Here is a 12,196-nt window from a genome sequence, read left to right on the forward strand (position 1 = left end):
ATATTAACTTAAGGAAATGATTTTGAAGTTGTGGGAGGTGTTGATTTATTGAGTGGGTCGATCTTCCTATGTGTTTTAGGGTTATGACCATTATCCCAGAATTGCTCGATGCAAAGAACAAAACTGAAGATCTTAAGTTGCCATGAAATACAAGTTGTTATATCATTTGTGGATTTTTTTTCATCTTTTCTTTTTTTTTTGGATTTGTAGCTAAAAAACACTTTGCTTTTGTTGTTGAGTGATGATCTTAATAACAAACAACATGCATACAGAGCCTTCAACATGACTGAAATGCCCCCACCGACCTACAGATTATCTGGTACGCTCACAGAACGTTCAGCATGACTGGTATGCCTCACCAGACCCTCAGCCTATCTGGAACGTTCTCTAGGCCTTCGACCTGACTGGTACGCCCCTCAGGCCTGCAATCTATCCGGGACGCCCTGGGCTATTGGCCTTCATTCTACACTGGTCAGCCTCAACCTAACCACATATAAACCATGTCGACATATACATAACAAATAAGCATACATATAACCAGTCGACAATTAGATAGATCTTACAGATCACTAAGCATAGAATCAACCAATATACCAGGATACCGATCCAATAGATCACCACAACACAAAAGTATATTATCACATATCAGGATATATAATCCAATGGGTTGGCCTTGGTGCCTTCGACCTGCAAATACAGTGAGAAAAACTCACCTCGCAAACTGGACAGAAGCTATTGAGGTCCCGACTTTGAATCTCAGCTCTCAAACCAACACCTACTCCAACCGAACGACCGATATCCATCACAATCCCAAAATACCCTTAAGTCAAACTTAGTCAAAGTCAAAGTCAAACTAGTCAAACCCACTGAGTAAAGTGAGTCAACCCAACCGAGTTAACTCGATCGGATCAACGCAGGGTGCGTACGCGAGATATACTCCGAAGGTACATTGGGAGTACACGAAACCTCATATGTTGACCACCATCGAGGTGGTTGACCTCATACGCTAGGCGTACTCCGAATACGTAGGGCGTACCCTCGCAAATCCAAAAATTCCATTAAGAGCTTAATGGCTTCAGCTCTTACATCCATAACTCAGATCCATAGCTAAAATACTCTTAGGAGTCATAAAGTCTCCAACTTTATGACTTAGCATGACCAATAAGTGCTTAACTCAAAGTCTTATTCCATTAAGACCTTCTTAGTGATGTAGGGGGCAAAACTAACCACTTGGAACCCATTTTTATGACTCAAGACCCTTCCAAGGGTCTGAAATGACAACTTAATGGGTCAAGAACATGCTTTGTTCAAGAATCATCATTTTGGGACCAAAAAGGGACTTTAAAGAGCAAAACCTAGATCTACAAGATTGATTGGAAAAGATGCAAGCTTTATACCTTTTTGAGAATGCAAACAAGCTAGGAATCTGAAATCTAGAATGCACTCCACTCCAAGGTCTTCACACCACCTTCTTCTTTCTTCAAAACCACACCAAACTCTCTTAAAGGATCACAAACTGGCTTCTTTTTGCTCTAGGGTTGCTTGAGGTTCGAAATCTCTGAAGGAGGTTGGATAAGAATAGGGTTTATGTCCACAAAGATGCTTAAATATGAGCCAAGTCCCCAAAATTTGGGTTTTACACGCCACCCTCGTACGCCCAACGTACGAAGTGTATGCCTAGCATACTAAGGTGCGCCTTAGTATGCTTATCGTACACCCATGTACGCATAACGTACTCATCTGGCCCAAAAGCCACATTGGGCCCCTTTTTACCATTTCTCAACGTATTGACTAAAGTTCAATGTACCGAAATCATAAAGCCCAAGATTAAAAGTACCTTAACATCGAGATGTTACAATTCTCCCCCACTTGATCTAGACTTCGTCCTCGAAGTTTTCTACGACGAATAACTCAGGATAATGCTCCCGCATCTCACCCTTCAACTCCCAGGTCCATTCGGTGCCTTTCTGATGTTGTCATTGTACCTTTACCAAATGTGTCTCCTTGTTGCGCAGGACATTCATCTTCATTTCTAAAATAGCCATCGGTCTCTCAACATAGTTCAGGCGCTCATCGACCTGAATATCATCTAAGGAAACCACTGTCTCATCCTCTAATACACATTTTCGTAACTACAAAACATGGATGGTGTTGTGAATATGATAAAGCTCCTTGGGTAGATCCAACCTGTAAGCCACCTTGTCAACCCTGACAATCACCTAAAAAGGTCCAACAAACTAGGGATCCATTGTCCCCCTCTTCCTCAAGCGTATCACACCTTTCCAAGGCGAAACCTTCAGTAATACCATATCACCGACCTAAAATTCCAAATCAGATCGGTGCTGGTCGGCATAGCTCTTTTATTGATTATGTGTTGTATGTAGCCTCTGTCTGATTTGTTGAATAAGCTTTGTAGTATGGAGTACTACTTCGGTCCTTCCCATGACCCTATGACCAACCTTACCCCTACACAACAGGGTACGACACCTCCGACCATATAAGAGCTCAAAAGGCGGAGCACCAATGTTGTAGTGATAACTATTATTGTAGGAGAAATCCGCAATAGGTAGGTAGGAATCCCAACTCCCACCAAAATCAATAACACAGGTCCGCAAAATATCCTCGAGGATCTGTATCGTCCGCTCACTCTGGTCGTCGAGCTGCAGATGATATGCAGTGTTGAAATGCAACCTTGTACCCAGTTCCTCATGGAACTTCTTGTTGGATTAGGTTTCTAAGCCCATAACTATAATTAATATGTACTTGACCCGAGAGTAGCATGGTCAATTTTGGGTTGCATTCACCAGAACAATCAAATAGGATGGATATTTGAGAAAGAGGTTATTTGTGATTTATTAATATATTATATTTATTAATATATTATAAGTACAATATATTAATTGTGAAATCATATTATTTAATTAGTAATGATCAAAAACTAATTTGGAATTAATTTAGTGATCAAAAGAGACTAACTACATTAACGAGGACTGATTATGTAAATCAGTGATACATATGGTTTGGGCTATTGATCCATGATGGGCTAAGTTTATGTAAGAGTCCATGAAGAGTTAGTCCATATGGATTATGGATCATAAGCCTAAGTGTAAGAATTAGGGTTACATGTGACTCTTAGATTCTACACTATATATATATATATATATATATATATATATATATATATATATATATATATATATATATATATATATATATATATATATATATAACCCCTTGGCCTAAAATTGGATACACTAGTGATCTTAGAGATACTATAGTCAATTTTGAGTGCCTCATAACCTCTCTCTCAAGTTCTCCAATTGTTAGTGGTGTTTTGTGAACCATTTGAAGCATCACACTTGAGGTGCTAAGTTCTTAAAGGCCAAATACAACAAGCTATAACAAGAGGTAATCTTCTAACTAGTGTTTTTATGATTCAAATGTCAAATTGTATGCTAGTTGTAGGCTTCATTCTTTGGATAATTTTGCTGCATGTATAACCAGAGAAAACTTAGATCCAAAGCATTAGGATTGTATGTACACCATAGGGATGTTAGAGTTCATAAAACCCAACAATGGTATCAAAGCCATGGGTTGTTTTCGGTTATATAGATACATTGGTTATTTGTTCAAGGCTGAAAATTTGAAAAACTTCTCTCTAGACAGTGGACTCGACGAGTCCTATGATCTTACTTGACGAGTTGGATAGGCCAGTTGCAGTTTTTCAGGTTTTTTTTGGCTAAAATTGGATTAGGATCATTACCATGATCTGTTTTATATCATAAAATCTTTTTTATATATTGTAGTGATTAACCTCATCAAATTAATAGATAAATTGTCAAATCTTGAGATAATTACTAGTTTACATGATAAGCTAATTGTTTGTAATTCTTTGATTTGAAGTTATCTTGCTATAAGAGTTTCATTAGGTCAAATTGGCAAAAGGATAAAATTATGATTATTTTATTAGTTAAGCATTTGATCTAAATGGATTTGAAGAGGTTCATAACTTTCCCTCAAGTTATGGAACTTGCAAAGTCTCTTTTATGACTAAAGAGAGTTATAAAACGTGCCATCAAGTTTTAGAACTCAAAAGTTTTTCTTAAGGAGTTACAAAACTTGTCATCAAGTTTGGAAATTAACAGTTTTGAATTAAGTTTTAGAATTTGAAAATTTTAATTAAAATGTTTTAATTTGAAACATTGAATTCTAACAAAAAAAAACCCCAGTAATTTGAAAAGGTGCAACTTTTTGGTTCATAAATTAAAAATTAATTAAATAGCTTTAATTTTGAATTTTTATTTTTAGTACCATGAAGTTTTTGAATAGTTCAAATTACTCTTACGGACTTTATTAAATTGATTAAATGTTTAATTAAAAGAGAAAGTTAATAAATCCATAATCAAATGGTTTAAAGTTAATTAAATTAAAAAGTTTAATTTATTAATAGATTAAACCACCTAGTATTTTAAAAGTATAAAATACACCCTTATACTATATAAAATTATAAGTTTAATATATATATATATATATATATATATATATATATATATATATATATATATATATATATATATATATATATATACAAGTAAAAAGGTCAGTCTTACCGTTAGTAGATCTCATTCACGAAGTTGGTCTATAAGGGGTGTTTAAGGAAGCGGTTTGTAAAATGACCACCATTAGGTATCCATTCTTACACACCGCACCCTTGACCAGTGGAGGGTCGTTAACCCAACGAGTTTGACAAGACATTTAAATCCTCATTAAAAGTACAATGAAACACAAATTAACTAAACCCTTATAAATTCTCGATCTTAGTTACTTTAGGAAAAATGTGAATTTGATGCTAATCCATGAAATTGCACTTTGCACCTTGCCAAGTCGTTAGTGGAGCGTGTGTGGTTAAACCGACACACTAACTTGGACTAGTAAGGATGACAAAGGGTATCTCGATGTTTATCATAGATCAATGGAGTGTGTGTGGTTAACCAACACATTGATTAGGTGATAAATGACTTCGAGAGTACCAAGCTAATTTGCATGGTTATTCATACCTTGTTTGTGATCCTCGGTATCCCAATCACAAACTGGAAGGGCATAATTGAGATTAAACATGTCATTGAAAAGTTTAATGAATCTCAAAAGATCTAGGAGTTTCATTTAAAACTTTATTCGTTTAAAATTTTCGTTTTCATGGTGGAATTGGTAAATCGTCACTTACCTATCGACAAATAGTTTACAATTAGATTACAGCATCCCTCTTCCGAATTATGAATCATCGTGTTGGATCCTAGCCTTAATATTTCAGTTGGGTGTTATATTAAGGACTTAAATCAACTAAACTTGAATTTCTTCCGTGTAGATGTCTTGTTTTGACAACTATGGTCTTCCCGAATCTTTTGGAAAAAGCTTTCCTCATGAAGATGATGTTCCCATAAATCATACTTCACTTCCTCCACCTCCTCCAATAATTCTCCTTGACCCACATGTTCATCAACTTGAAAAGTTCAAGGTCACTCAAACCCTATTGGCAAGTAAACACAAAGATGGAAAGTTTGTATGTGCTCAAGTCTTGGAGATGAAGTTGCATATTGACAGGCTGGGAATGTTGAATGTCATTTTCCGGAGGAAGTTGGCTGTTGACTTGGTTCTTCAGTCACTCCCCGAGTCGTATGGTCAGTTTGTTAAAGACTACTACTATATGACACAACACGATGTGACCCTTATTGATCTTACATATATGTTAATTGTTGCTGAATCAGCAATGATTTAGCGCACTAGTAAAACAAATTTGACTGGAAGATCTACTTCCCAAACTTCCATGGACATTGAAAATGGAAACATTGGAAGTCCAGAAAAGCTTTTTCTTCCCATGGAAAGGCCAAGGTCAAATCTTTTGACCAAGTGGCAAAGAGAAAGGCTAAGTTTGTGATTGCCCCGTATGCCATTCCAAAAGAATTTGTTTTCTTCTATTACCAAGAGAAGGGGCATTGGATGCGAAGCTGCCGTATTTACATGAGAGACCACAAGGATGGTAAAGTCAAAGTGTTTGACTCTACTTCAGGTAAGTCCACTATCCAACTCTATTAAGTTCCTATTTATAGATTCTTAATACATGAAGTGAAAAGATTACATTTTGATGTTTTGAAGGATCGAATAAGAGAAAGAAAGCTTAAAGAAAGAGCAGGTTGAGTCTGATCACAAAGAGATGGATTTCGATCGCATGATTCGTTGATCAGAATTTTGACCTGCTGCTTAGGAGTTATGATAGCTTGATTAGGAATATTTATAAACATAGTTTTATATATATGTACTTGCATTGTAAGGAAAGGCTTTCCGCATTATATAAATAAAGAAAATTTTTTGATTTTATCTTATTTTATATTTCCTTACAATGGAATTTGTGAAAATTAATGTTTGTATTTTTAGCAATATGGACTTGATTCTTTCGTTTGTAGCAGTGCTAGAAATTTACCAAATAAGAAAAGATTCTCATCACCCAAGTTTCAATTGGACAGAAATTTGGAATCATGCAACTAGTATTGTGTGATGAATGAGAATTTTCATCTTTGGGAAATTAAGACTAATTCCTTGTTCACATACAGAGGTGAGTCAAGTGAAGGACTATGGGATCTAGTACACACTGTTGTTTACTTATTAGGTCCACCACAAAGAATGATAAGAATATTTGTGATGATTTACTAAAAGCTTAGTGAATATGATTATGCTTACAAGATTAAGTATAATTCTAAATCATTGAAAAAGTTTCAATGTATAGCAGAACGAATAAGAAGAATCAATTAGGTAGAAAGATAAAAGTTTCTCCAATATGAAAGGAAAAGAGAGTACTTTAGTATCGCTTTGATGAACATCTTGATGATTATAGAACCATATCATAATTGATCCTCTAAGAACACCTTAGTGCACTTGTATGGCTAAGAAAAGGAATTGTGAATTGCTGAAATGGTTAAATCAAGAAGATAAATCATACTTCGTTCCAAAATCAAGTCTTAGAGTCATACTCCAAGATTGTGTCTTGAGTGACATGTCCTAAGAAGTTTTGTAACACATCATGAAATGTGGAGTAGAAAATTTTTCTTGCTCTTGCACATTTGGAATTGGTAGTTGTCATGTTTTGGATAAAACAAAGACCAACTAAGACCAAATTAAATGAAGTATTTTTCTTGATAAGATCCCGCACTAACTCTTTTGATTGTCAAGGAATGGTTCTTGACAAGAGAATCTTATATGTTAAGAGGTCAGTGGGAGTCTTAAAGATCTTGAAAAGTTCAAGAACTAATCAAGAATAAACCTATTGTTTATTACTAGCACACAACTTGAGGTTCATAACCTATCGTGTTGACATATTCTTGTTTCTGTGCCCATTCCAATTAAAGTTGACTATGCATGTGAGTTATATGAGTTCTCAATTATTTATATAAGGTAAAGCACATTGATCAGTAAGGGTGATATGCTCAACAACTTGGAAGACATGGTAGACCCTTGTGTTGCCAAGTGGAAAGAAATTAAGATTGAATAACTTTAGTCCATATGAGTTTGAATTTGTCATAGACCTTGTCTTATGATAATGGTTGGAAAAGAAAAATTCACATGGATAGGAACACATACACCATAAACTCTAAGTGACATAAGGTTTCTCTCCCATTCATGAAAATGATTGTGAGGAAAGGCTTTCACTAAGTAGATTTTAAGGAGATAGCAGTTGTGTTATTTGCATTCTCAAATTCGGACATCCCTCTTCATAGTTTGAATTGTGAGAAATGGCAAATAGTTTGAACATTCGGGACTTACTGTCGTAAGTTCTGAAATAGTTTAGACACGCATATGAGCTTTCTAATAAAAGGTGCATGAGCTTAGATAAAGGCTTATCGAAGCATCTTGTATCAAAAATCTAAACTTTGGTAAGAAAGTCAATAAGTATTGATTTCTAGAAGTTTAGCTGATTTCTGATTACATGTTAAAGCTAGTGGGAGCATAAGTGTTATGCTAGTAAGAATATAATTATCATGATAGTGTGTGACAACTGTCAATTTTTGGTTAAGTAAAAATCAAATAAAGTCAACAAGTCAAACTGGTCCACTCAACTAGCTCTTATATGTTAGGGCTTACTCTAAAAAAATACTAGTGAACAATTCTCTATGTTAATACAAAGTATCATTTAGAGGTTTCATATGTTTAGAAAATCTAAACCCTAAACAGGGTAAGTGCTGTAACGACTCAATAAAACATTATTCCATACCCTTCGGGGGCGTATAACATTCATAACGAGGCTTAACGGGGTTTACAAACCTTGCTTTAAGAGGCTAAACACTAACAATGGTCACAAACAAAGTCTCTCTCAATATCTATCGCTCTCTCTCTCTCTCTCCTAAATCTCTCCTAAATCTCCCTCAAAATCACTTTTCAACTTTTTATAATCACTCGAGGCATCCCGAACCTTAACATAGTTAAAAACCGATAGTCATATAACCAGATAAACATATAACCAGTCAAACAGATAGTCATGCAGATCAAACAGGTCACTACAGTATAACAACATCCTATATACCAGGATACATAATCGATTAGGCCGACATTGGTGCCTTCAACCCATAAATATAGTGACAAAAACTCACATTATAGTCTGAAAAGACGGTAGAAAAGAACGCTGCTCCAAATGCCAACTCTACCACCTATATAACAAACATCGACCTAAACTCAAACTACATCTCAAATACCCAAAATGCCCTAGGTCAAAATTGGTCAAACTCCAGGTCAAAGGTCAATATCAGAAAGTCAAAAAGTCAAGGAAAGTCAAGTTAATTGAGTACGTCCTATGTACTCAGCCACTACACTAAGGATAGTCGTGACTCATCCAACCCACGATTTTCAAACCAATTACGCGCAACGTACCTCTTGGTACACCCAACGTACTCAGCCTGGGTCCAATTCTTCTCATCAAGTGCTGATTCCTTAAATACCTTTCATCCAAACTCATAACAAAACCCAAACCATCGTTCTAAGTCATAAACTTTCCACCTTTATGACTTTCCATGGCTAGACAAGGTCCAAAAGCTAAAACCCTAACTTAATAATCCATTAATAAGCATGGAGGGGATAGAAAGACCAATATCACATTTTTATGGTTCCTAACACCTAAAAACGTCTAAAAGAAAAACTCTTATGGTTAGAGTAACCCATACTCATGAATACCAAGCTTATGGGGACCAAAAATGAACATAAACTCAAGGTTAACAAGATCTAAGAAAATAATTTATCAACTTTCCTACTTTATACCTCCAAATGATGCTTAAGGGTGAAACACTTTTAGATCCAAGATGCCTTGAGCTTCCAAGATGATTCCACTTCCTTCTTCTTCCTTCAAGAACACCAAAAATGCACTCTCAAGCTCAAAGATGCTCACAAAATGGATTAGGGTTTTATAAGGGACGATTTAGGAGATGGAGGCTGATGAGGGAGAAGGTATTAAGAAGTTAATGATGCTTAAATCAAACTCAAACCCTAAAATTTAGGATTTGACCCCCATCCACGTACGCCATACGTACGTTTGAGTACGCCCAATGTACTCAACTGATCATGTGTTTCTCATTTAATGACAATGAGACCAATTTCAACAAATTTCATATTTAAGGGTAGAAATGGAAAATACATGGATTAAGGTGTTACAATCCTTTGTGGTTTTGTTTTGAAATAATCTCGAAAATAATGTTGTTATTTTTAAAGCTTTCGTTGCGGTTTTCATGAAAAACACTCTTATATTTTGTATTAAAACTCATCAATATCATGTGATCAATTTAGGATAATTAGTAGGGAAGAGTTAAAGATGGATCTATCTGGTCATTTGTATTGAAATAAGACATGTGTAAGAATTTTTACTTCATGTTTCTCTATTGATTAATTTGTCACAAACTCATATGCATTGAGATATGTTACATTAAATATCAAGATTATTGGATTTTTTTATAAAGAAGTGGATAATGGAATCAATACACTTTTTTGGCATGAGAAATAGCTAGGTGCAATTCCCTTTTTCCAATATTTCCTAATCTATATGCTTTGGAAAGCGACAAAAAAATGTATCATTGCAAACTATAATTAGAGTGGGATTGACATTGGCTTCCTATTGTTGGTAGAGAATCCATGGAACTTTTTGATCGCATAAAAATTACCAATATTTTTTTATTATTTTCCAACTAGTCAATTATCGGTCTTGGTAGTTATACTCGTTTTTTTATATGAAAAAAAATTGAAGAAAAAAATTGTGGTTCCATTAGGACCAATTGGGTTCCTATCATAATCGATTGCTTTATATGGAGTGTTGTTTCAATAGAAATTATACATTTTCCACTCTTACTAACAGGGGACTTGCCCTTTTGGTTTTCCAAATAGTAAAAATGTCAATCATTTGTTCTCTTTTTCCCCCTTTTCTACAAACATTTGGGTTGTTATCCATATTGGTTTGAATGATGTCAATTTTCTATCGGTCTCTCACATTTTAGAATGCATCGCAACTACTGATAACTTTGAATCTGGGATGTACATTGTTGGATGCTATCTTCTTTATATACATTTAGTTCATTTGGAAGGCAATAAACACTTTGGTGTAATTTAAAATACGTCCCACTTCAACTTCGTCTGATCATTGAGAAATTAAGAGCATAACTTAGATTGACTTTTCTTGGTGTTCCTTTCTTAATGTTTCCTTTTACTTGAACCAGTAACTGTAGGTTTTTTTTTTTTTTTTTTTTTTTTTTTTTTTTTTTTGTTATTGTAAATATTAATAGCTATTTTTATCTATATAATCTTTCATTGTTAAGCAACAAAGCAAAAGAAAACAATAAAATGACACAAGGATTTAACGTGGTTCATTCAAAGTGACATAGGTCTACGGATAAGAACAGAATAACTCTTTTATTATTCGGTTGTTTTAGAAAGTGACTTACAATAATCCCTAACTAAAAACATTCATCCTTTCGAAATCGTCATTCAGGTTTTCTTTACTTCGTTCGGATCAAGTTATTTAATATGTTACCAAAAATTCCAAGTCGCATATTAATATTCACCATTCCAAAAAAACATGATGAACATGAGAGCATGGGTGTTTGTAGATTGGACTAGAGTAGACCATGGAAGTTCGTACCTATATTTATTGTAAACAAAAAAATATGAAAACATTATCACACTTATTTGCAAGTATCAACTACGACTGATCATTAAAAGAACAAATTGCAATAAAGTCACTAAGTTAATTGAAATTTCGATTTTAACATTGTGTTTTTTTTCTTTCAATTTATAATTTTGTTGCAATATCAACCAAATAACTAGTTTTCCATATTCTCTCGGTAATCAATTTTCCCAAATTGCAATAAAATCACTAAGTTTACAAAAATTTCAATTTTGACACCTTTTTTATTTTTCTTAATTATGTCATTACATTTACAATTGTGGTATGAATGATTTTCAAAAATAGGGTTTGCATCAAACCCAATTTCGCATGCCTTCTTCTCTTCTCCTCTTCTCATCATAGTATTTCTTCACAAATATCATCTGAAGATCGGTTGAATGACTCAAACTCACTTACAAGCTAACGAAAATGGTATAGTAATTACCGGAAGAACATGAAGAATCGGCCATTTGATTCATATTGTAATAAAATTGTAAATATAATAATTAATTTTAAAAAAAATGGTATCAAAATTGAAACTACGGTTACCTTAGCGATTATATTGCAATTTGTCCTTAAAATTGAAAAGATGTTAATATAAAAAGATAGTCTTTTCAAATTTGAGAAGTAAATTCTTTTAATAAAAATATCTACCTGATTCTAGTTTTGGGCAATGAAACGATCTAGAAACCAAATTTTGGAAATTTGTTTAAAGTTTAACACAATAATTTTTAAAATTATAAAACCAATTTTGGTCCGACCTTAGTTTGATTTTTCGATTTTGGACCCATTTTTCCCTGCTGGCAAGCTAAAAGAAACCCAACTGTAAACCTCCACAGCAAGTCTCTGTTTTTCATGGCAAGGATGAAATTGTCCATAGATTTTTTAAACCTATCATCCTTCAATGTTTTGTGGTTCTCTTTCGCTTACCAAAATCAAGATTTGTGACTCTTAAATTTTTGTCTTCAAATTCCTGCATTCTCCTTAGAAACCGTGTCCTTAAACTTT

Source organism: Lactuca saligna, chromosome 6 (assembly GCF_052625555.1).
Source record: "Lactuca saligna cultivar CGN05327 chromosome 6, ASM5262555v1, whole genome shotgun sequence".
In the NCBI taxonomy this organism is placed as follows: domain Eukaryota; kingdom Viridiplantae; phylum Streptophyta; class Magnoliopsida; order Asterales; family Asteraceae; genus Lactuca; species Lactuca saligna.